The following is a 10,000-nucleotide window of genomic DNA, read 5'->3' on the forward strand; positions in this document are numbered from 1 at the left end:
TTAGGTATCACAACAAATACTGTTTTCAACTGACATGTCAGTGATTTCTGGTTCCTCCAGTATATGTTTGTCACACTTTGGAAACTGGTAGATATCCCTGTACCCAACAAAACTTGTAAGGCATATGTTTTGTAGAATAAAGTGATGTTGTTTAGAACCACACTAAAATATTCTCTGTTAAACTCCACTCTTTCATACAATGGCTTGTGTACCTTTGTCCAGACAATAAAGTACCAATGATTTGTACCGGTCACCCACATTTGAGCCTGCATCTGGGTGTAGTACTTGTGAGTGTGCTTTAATCTAGGGCTCCCATCTACTTCCTCCAAAAAATCGACACGTTTGTATGTAGCTTTTAGATTGATATTTTCTTCTTTGACTGAGAAAGGGCATTTTACTTCAAGTATAGCTGGACTGCAACAGTCACAAACAAACAAACCATCTGGTGAGGCAGCAAGGAAAGCATAATCATGCTTTACAAACAGACCACATTGTTTAAACCCATTCATCCCATTTGCATGTTTTGATGCCACATCAGACAAAAATGACTTAATTGCATCCTTCTCATGTTCAATCCCCCACTTAATTTGAGGCAAGTGAGAAATGTCATCACTTTTGTTCAAAATGTCGAATACCAGAGGGGTATATGTATTTTTGCCCCCTTTTCTGGACTTCAAAAGTGATATGTTTGGAAGTTTGAGGCTGTAATTCTGCCTTCCCGCTGATCAAACCACATATTATTGCCACTTTGTCCTCTTGTTTCAATTTCTACTCTCTTCACCTCATCATTTACCATCTGACAATGTTCCAGAAATGATGAAACTATCTCTTCACATGTTTTGCTCTTGTTAGTTTCGACAGACATGACGGCTAAGGCTTTCTCTTTAAGTGGTCGAGGAAGCCCATCATTTTTAGCATGTTCAATGGAATTGAGGACACAAGAAGATGGCTCACATTCTTTGATCTTTCTAAGCAAATCAGATACTCTTTCATTAGTTAACACTCTGTCACAAGCTTTCCTTGGATCAAAGTGTTCCCTGAGTTCTTGCTCTATGGCAGGATCTCTATTAGTGTCCTTTCTTGTCTTCTTATGTTTAATAAATTTTAGATTTCTCATTTGGCCTGGTGCCACCTACTTCTTTGTTCCTCTGTTCCAGCCTTGAGGGATGCTTGTACAGGCTGGTGAAATGAAGTCCTTATTGAAAGCATAATTCACTTTATATAACAAGGCAATTACATGATTGCATACCTCACTAGTTCCTGCAATACAGGAGCACCACGATGTAAGGATTTTTGATTTATCCTTTGGTCCCTCAGTACAAACCCACACATGATGTGGGTCATCGTTTAGTCTTTGCGAAAGAGAGACATATGCTTTTAAAAACAATAAGTTGTCATTGCATGAAGTATGGTATACAGTGTCTACAAAGCCACTAAGCCAATAAGAATATGCCTTTTGGTCTTTATGTTTACCTATGTAATCTACATCCACTGCTTTCACTCTTAAGATGTAGCTAAAGAGCATTCCATCATCTCTGTTTGGCCATTCATGGACGTTTTCCTTCCAGTCTTCTTTCCGAATAGAATTGGGGTCGGTGTTTATCCGATGTTTTTTTAGTCTCTGTTGGTACTCTTCTTTCAATTTTCTATCAATTTCTTCTTGAGAAAACTTCTTAGGTGCTTTCAGCTCGTAGGCACCGAATGTTCTCGCCACAAGTTCGGCTTTTTTGCCTGTCTGTTTCAATCCTCGAAGTGCTAAAAAATCTTTCAACAAAGTCAGGGTTCAGTTCAAAGTCTTGATATTCAAGCTTTTCTTCTGCTTGTCTCGGCATCGGCAAAAACGTAGAAAATGCTCAAGTATGGCAAGTAGTACCTTTTGAATAATATCAAAACCTCTCAACGTTAAAAAATCAATAAAACTAGGAAGTAGCAAACACAGAACAGCTTGTTTCCGCGCAGCAGAGTATGTTTGGCCGCGCGCTCGCCCCAGTGGTTTTGCACCTTTTGAAATATGGCGTCGATAACCTTGGATCGGTCTATTTTTGAGCTTAACGAATTTGCATACGTGTGTTGAAATGTGATACGGGAGCATTTTTGCTCAGTTTAACGTTCATTCAATAAAATGAATCAAAATGACTCACCTCTGGTGTATTCTTGTGCCTTTTGGAGTTTATTTCACAGTTTCGGGAAGTCCGTGTTTTCAATGTTGTAAGACGAAGGCTGCACACTAAGATTTCGACCGTTGTCAGCTCAGAGGTGATTTGCGACTCGAAAATCCATCCCAGCCAAGATTTTTCACGCAAAGCTAAAGCCACATCATTTGCGAACCTCCGTGAATGTTTCGTCGTCAAAAAACCCCACACACTTGGCTCCTTGCATACGGCGAGAGCTACTGAACTTTAAACTGACCAATCAGAATTCAGCGAGCGGGAAAAACTGTGCTATCCGAAAAGCTATCCGATGTCACGTCAATTGTTTACATTCTGATTGGTTAGATCTGTGGACATTCGCTCAGCCTTCCCTTGTGACTCTCTTGACCGTCGCTTCTTTGAACTCAGCGAGACAGAAATGACGCATTGTTCTGACAATCAATTTGCCAATCCGCTTTATCCAGTTTATGGATTGGGCTAGCATGTGATTAACAACCAGGATTGCTTTTGAACTTTATTCTGTAGAAGAAGAAGACGTTGCCGAGTGAACATTTTTACGACGAAATCCCTTGGTTTGTTCAGCACTTTGATGTCCGATAACTGAGCCGCTCTAACGAGTGTTGGGTCAATCACATTTGGTCGTCTGACCTTAGGAAGTTCTTTCACCCCCTGTTTGTGTCCACCATGATCGAACCTCAGGTGAAGCGCTATGCTGCTTTATGCCAACTTCGATGGCTTGTGATGAGCTTGCTGCCGAATCCGAAATTGTTGTTGTATTTGGGCAAGATTGGTCTTATCGGGTTGGAACTTGATGGTGAGGGGAACAATTTTTCGTTCATCTGCTGTGCCAAACAACGAACAATCCTGTTGGGTGTTCCACGTGCTTGGCGAGTCTTGCACGACCGTCGTCTATCAGATCTGGAGTGGAGTTTTTTTTTTCAATGATTACAACTTGCAATCGTTCTGCAAACATCTACGTAGCATGCAGCACTCGAGGATCCTGTTCTGCTGTTTCAAAAGGAGTCGTGCATTCTTGAGCAGTTTGTTCTTTAGTGATTGTATTTTTTCGTTTGTTCCTTGTGGTGCAAAGTAACTTTGATGATTTGAAAGGACTTGAATCTGTACTTGAATTAGCGATTTTTTGTTTAGGAACCATGGCCAACAAGTGAATGGTACACAAAATTAGGAGAAACTGTTGGTTGAATAGACGTGAATACTTGTAGACATAATTGTCTACCCAGTTTAAGTACTAAGCTCAACAAGTTGATTGGCTCCACAAGTTTCATTTTCAGGCCAGGTACCCGAATTCACCCAGGTGCTGGTACACTACCATAGTGTTCTTTAGAAATTGAATAGCTCCTTGAACACTTGGTTGCTTGAGAAGAAACTTGATGTGTTTGTTCTCTACATTGGTGAATGCAGCCACTAACTGTCCATTGTGGATAAACTCCAGACCAACTCTCCTTTCAATTTATTCTTTCATTGTTCTTTGGAGGGCATCAACAATGGTGTTCCTTGTAAAATGTTAGTTTAAAGGGTTTGTTAAAGTTATTTCCCATTTCATAGGGCACTGTGGTTGCCAGATTCACTTTCAAACTTATCATGGAAACATAAATCACTGAAAAGTCAGTGCCTTGAATTGTTGATAGAAAATTAATGTAAATGCATATTGAAACATCAGTTGAGGAATTGTTTTTTTTCATTCCCACTTTGTGAACCTAAAATACATTGCTGCAGTTTGTTTATTGCTTGTTCATTCAATGTCTTGATGGCATCAAATCATTTAATTTTTAGGTATTGTGTCAGATCTCCATAGAGACACTATCTTTATCTAAAAACTTAACTGGTTGCTTTTTGGAGCCCTTTTGTGGCATATTTAGATAGGCAGGAAATGTTCCACATTTTATGGTAAATAGTTCTGCATACTTTTAAGGAATATTGCAGCCAAATCTAATTCAATGAGACATTTTGTGAATTTAAAGACTATTAATATTGTTTGCACTTGTTTTAAAAGACTTAGGGTTGGCACTCAAAAGTGTTCCTTCAATAATCTTATTCTTTAAAGATTGCCTTGGGAGAATTGTATAAAGGCTAGTTTTTTCTTCTGGCTTCTTTCCCCAGTGCCCTCTGAGAATGGAGTAGATTTGGTTTTGCCCAATGTTGAAACATGAAACAATGCCTAAACCAGCTGCAAGGAATACCTCATGGTGCTTTTTTACAAACATGGGCATGAGGGTGCTCGTATGCATCTGAGCATTGTTTCGCATGCTAAAGTGTTATTATAAATAATTTATTTCTCTAAGAGATTCTTCTTTTCGTGTTGGTCTGCATTCAAAAATAGTTGGAATTGCTTGTTTGAGCTGTTGGATGAAAGAGGCAGAACATTTAATGAGGCCCTCCTGGGGAGAGGGGTCCTTGTTCCCTTTAAATATTTGCTTGTGTTTCCTTGTTCCCCAAATTACTTTCAAACTTGTTTCCAGCTTTTTTATCCCTAAAATTTAAATATTGGTTTTCTTCCCTTGTTCCCTAAAATATTTTGATATTGTTACTCTGTTTCCCAGTTCAAATAAGCCATGTTCTCTTCTTCCCCCAAACCCCTGGGAGTGCCTCTTTGATGTTGATTCTCGTATTGGCCTAATAGTAATTCACTGTAGAATTGCAAGACACAGCAAGTTCTTATTTGGAAGTGAGGGAAACGTTTTGAACAAATTTTCGCACAATACGAGGAAGAAAAATTTGACTGCACCTTCTAGATCTTACTCTTTTCGGACATGAATCAGCTTGTTTGCACCTATCTGGCGATCTGCGGGAGGGCAAGCTCTAGAAGCTCTTCCTTAGTGAGCCTTCCGCTAAAAAAACTTTCCAAGTCTGACTTTCCGGTGTTAGGGGCCGAGGCTTTTGTGCAAAATTCATCAGCGGCTTCCTTGCAGCTTATAAAGGGATTTCCTTCGAGTAATGGTCAGTAAAAAGTTTATAGTGCTTATACAAATTTTTGCTACTTGAAAATGTATGTTTATACGAAACACATATCAGCTTGACAATTTTTCTTTCCCGATACCCCATTTAAAATTCACGTGAACGCTTTTAATAGAGGGCCAGAAAACCATTTAAAACATTTTGTGGCATTTTTTTGTCAACAAACTTGGTTTGTCGGCGAGCAGAATTCGAACGTAAGCTGTTGTGCTTTGGCTGTTATTTGTGCTTTTTCTAACTATTCTAAGACGAATTCAGGCTGGTATTTTCGAATCAAGTGTAACAAGACGGCAAAACCATATTGATAATGTTTTTAGTTGTGCTGACTTCGCGAATAAACACTTTGGTAGCGTCCTTTCGACGGGATAGATCGACAACAATGTCATTTACGCACAACCGAAATGCCATGTTTCCGGTGAAAGGGCAAATGATTGACAGGATAGCACGGTTTTGACTGCCGCGCGAACTGCGGGCGCGGGTTCCGTATGCAAGGCTGGAAATGAGCATTTTCTGCTTCAATTTCCACGATAGCTGATGAATTTAACTGCTGCGGATCACCGCACAAGACACGGAGCTTGGGTCCGAGGTCAAATTAACTCCACCCGATGAGGTACAGTCATTACAACACTTACGCCATCCCCACAGTGGCTTCTCGAACAGCTCCATGGTTGAACGTTAAACTGAGCATTTTTTAGGCTTCATAATCGACTGTATTTTATTTCCCATACAAAGTCCTATAACTCGTTTAAATTCTCAACGGCTGTCTGTAGTGACGAGAGCTTGGGCTGCCTATGGTAGGAGTCGACGGTAATAGCAAGATTTTGACCACTCCATATTCGAATTCCCGTGCTGTAAAAGCCACATCCTTATTTTTCAGTCTGGTCTTAGACATAGATGGCGGGTGTAGCCAAATAAATTGTAAAGAGCGAGAGTTATGGCGAAAGTTACAGCGTGGTACAACATCGTGGCACCAGATACTCGATTGTACCAGATACTCGAAAATCTCAGTATATATAAAGTAAATCGTGTTTCTATAACTCGATGGAGACACAGAACTAGCACGAGCTGTTGACGTAGTGATTGCGCGAGCAAAGAGAATTTACATTTTGATAATTAGAGTTAAGTTGTTTTCCTTTTTCTCGTCGCGTTGTTTTCTAAAAGAAATAGAAAACATGTACTCCATGTCTTAATCGAATTATAGAAACATTCGTGAAAGTTTGGGAGAACTCGAAAAGGCTGTGCAAACGCTCGCCTGCGGCTCGTGTTCCCACAGCATTTCTCGTTCTCCCAAACTTTCACTCGTGTTTCCATAACTCGACAGAAACACGGTAAACGTGTTTTCTATTTCGTAAATGATGCAGGCTGTCCCGGATGCATTAATCAATAATGTCTTCCTCCCCTCCGGTGCGAAGGTTAGATCTGTACTTTACTTGTTTTTGTTATTAGGGAGTTTAATAGGCTTTTGTACATTATGCTAGCATTTTTTCGACCATTTTGGTGAGGCAATAGATTGAGCATTATTCGAGCATTTTAGTGGCATTTTCCCGGAAAATCTTTTTTCTTTTTTTTTCAAGAGTCTATGCGGCCATGTTTGTTTTCTTTGTGACTCCTTCACACTTGTACGTTTTTGAAAGAGTTAACAGTTAACACCATGTTAAAAATGTTGAAATTAATTTTAAACGAGATGCTTCCCTGAAGCATACACTGGGTTGCCTGTGGCACGTGTTACAGAAAATCAGAAGGCACTGAATTGTGTGGTATTGAACTACAGCATTCCGGTCTCTGAAGAATAACAAATAAAAGAGAAGCGAGAGACATTGGCTTCTGGGCTGACGTGTTGATAATTTTCAAGTTCCCTCACCACTTTTCACCACAAGTTTAAGCGTGCCCTCTGAGCATCTGACGGCTTTGTTATACTAAAATTCGCTGAAATTTTATCCCTATTCGGCGGGGTTAGTATCTGGATGGGAGACCAAAACAATATACCCCTTAAAACAGAAGCATTGGACCGAAAATTCTATTTTAACGCTAACAAATGCGGACCAAGCAAAGAACTGATTTTGTTAGCTTGCTTTATGCGAAACAAATATTGATGCAAAAGTAAATAAATAGTGATACAAAGTTTTTGGGAAGAGCCGAAGGAAGTTTTCTGGACGGTAGATCGAGACTAAAATATTGTGCCATCAGCAACAACATTTATGACATGAAAACAACATTAATTTTTAACCCCGAATATAAAAAGTTACGATCAGCGACAAACATTTTGGGAGATTTTTGCTATTGTACTTTTGGCTGCACAAGTAAAGGAGCAAAATCGAAAGTGACATGAGATTCAGCGGGCGCCGTGATGAAGTTACCGCGGTGTGTTTACTCGCGAAACAGTGAAGCATCTGTGTCAAATCATCATTTGACACAGATACCGGGTTTTTGTTTTTGTTAGTTTTCTTTTTCTATCAAGTGTTATAAAGTTTGACAAGAAATGTGCGAATTCAACACAAAGATCACAATCGCCCAACTCTTCAGGTTGACAGTCTAAACTTTACTCTCCAAGACGAGGTTATTTATCGCCAGGTAATTCTATCGTTTTGGGGATAGCAGCTACTATATTATTCATCAGTGTCAGATTTTTTTGCCGATTTTGGGGGTCACTCAAGCAAGCTTCCAACAGACCTGTTTATTTTCGTTACACTATACCACAAAAAGGCTCCCGTATCACATTTCGACACACGTATGCAAATTTGTTCAGCTCGAAAATTACACAACATGATATTAAAGTTCACAAAGGCTGGAAATATCTCGGCAAAATCCTTTGCCAGCGAAAAATTAATCGAAACAAAACGTATTTACTATTAGAGGCAAAAAAACCTTCCTATTTCAATTGCGTGCGTGCAAACAAGAGATGCAGTTAAGTACATTTTTGACAGTTCACATCAAACCCTTTTCGACTCGGAACGCTGACCGTAAACAATGAAGCACAAAAGCGACAACAACATTCATTCAAATAATTCTTCACTGTCACATTTCCAAATATTTTATACCTTTGCAGAGTTGAGTACAAAATACCGGTAAATGTAAATTGTCAGACAACTAAGATGCGACTTGAGTAAACACTGTGATGCATTCTTGTAGGCGTTCGATTCCTTCAATGTTAATTTGTTAAATCCATAAAAAAATTGCTATTTGATTTCCGTGTTTTATATAACACCAAGTTAGTAAAATATTAGAAATAAAGCTCACTTGATATCCAAAGGCGGAAAATGAAATTGTTGTCGAAGACCATTACTCGTCTGTTAAAATCCAGATATTTATTTTTCAGCGCTGTCTTGCTCATCCAATTGACGATCCATTCTTGAGCTCCATGAGGGTATATTTTGTTTAAAGATCCACTAAAACGCCATTCACGTCAATGACTTATTAGTGAAATTTCGAATTGTTATACCGGAAGACTGTGCAGAGTTGAGAACAGGTAAATACAAATCTGACAAATAGCGAGACAACTGAGATAACAGATTCACTATATGGATTCCTTCTCTGTCTTTGTTGAACCCATACTGAGTTACCAGAGAACTGTTCATTTGATTTCAGTGTTGTACAAAACGCCACACTTGGCAAAATTTTAGGAATACAGCTCACTTTGATTACGGCTCGACGGGCGACAGATTGTTGTCGAAGTCCATTACTCGTCGCTTTTAACATTCGACCGCCTGTCTTGTTCAGAATCCAATTCGCTTGCCATTATTGAGCTTCATAAGGGTACATTTTGTTCAAAGATCCACTAAACCGCCATTCGCGTTACATGACTTTCGACGCCATTACCGGTTAAGTTAATCGTTCTACTGTGTCTACCAGAGAAATCTACGCGTTTCCCACTACCCTCTCGATCCTAAGAAAATACGCGCAGAAGGCTCTATGCACAAAGACACCACTTAGCAGGGGAGTGACAGGCAAGACTTTTACCGACACGGAAAAAAATAAAAAAAAAGAAAACGAAAAATTAAAAAAACGACGAAATTAAAGACAGATTCCGACTGGGTTTGCCATACTGGCAACCCAGTAAAAACCGTACGGTATAATGATAAGTCTCGCTCGGACAGCTTTGAACAAATGTTGACATAATTTGCAGCATATGTTTGAGCAGGAATTCGGCTGTCAAGTAATACATCATCCAGACTTCCCCCAGGTACGAATTGAACAACCACACATAAAGGTTCTGAGGACGAAAGGATATGATATGTAAGCAGTAATAGAAGAGGATACAATTTGTTACCTCTCTCAATGCTACACCAAAATAGGTGTATATTTCCAGGAAAGTAAGGTTTTCGAAAGGAAAGAGGTTTTACCAGTTTATGACATTTTTAGCCTATAAGTTTACCTTTTCACCAGCATTTTGGAAAGTTTACCTTAACTTAACAATCCACTGTTTTTTCCTCTTTATTTTTGGCAAATTTTTTTCTTTTGAAACTATTTATTCACTTCTCATATGTTGAGGAAAGTCAGTTGATCTATACATCTAATCAATTACCTTCCAAACACTGAATACAGATCTGTTTAGCAAACGTAAATATTTGCAATCATCTCCTGGCATATTTATCACGTCGCTGATGTAAAGAAAAGAGCTCCCGCGATATAAAAGACACAAACGCACGTCCCCTGCTTAAAAACGCATTATCTGCTTCACGTTACCTTCAAATGAACATGCTCCGATTAAGCTCACTATATTTGTATGGCGGCCAACTTTGCGAAGTATCTCCAACTCCTGGATGAGAGCCATGCGCTGATTTTGGTCATTTTCATCTAAGAATACAGGCGGAAAAACTTTTAAACATGCGAAAAGTAGAGTGGTAAAACGTGAGTGGTGAATGAAGATTATTTTGTGA

General features: G+C 39.2%; 1 pseudogene; it reads right to left on the bottom strand.

Moving 5' to 3' along the window:
• Window positions 1-8,828: 8,828 nt before the first annotated feature.
• Window positions 8,829-10,000, bottom strand: part of LOC137977816 (fibroblast growth factor receptor 1-like) — a 2,347-nt pseudogene continuing 1,175 nt past the window's right edge.

This window comes from Montipora foliosa, chromosome 11 (assembly GCF_036669935.1).
Source record: "Montipora foliosa isolate CH-2021 chromosome 11, ASM3666993v2, whole genome shotgun sequence".
Taxonomy (NCBI): Eukaryota; Metazoa; Cnidaria; class Anthozoa; order Scleractinia; family Acroporidae; genus Montipora; species Montipora foliosa.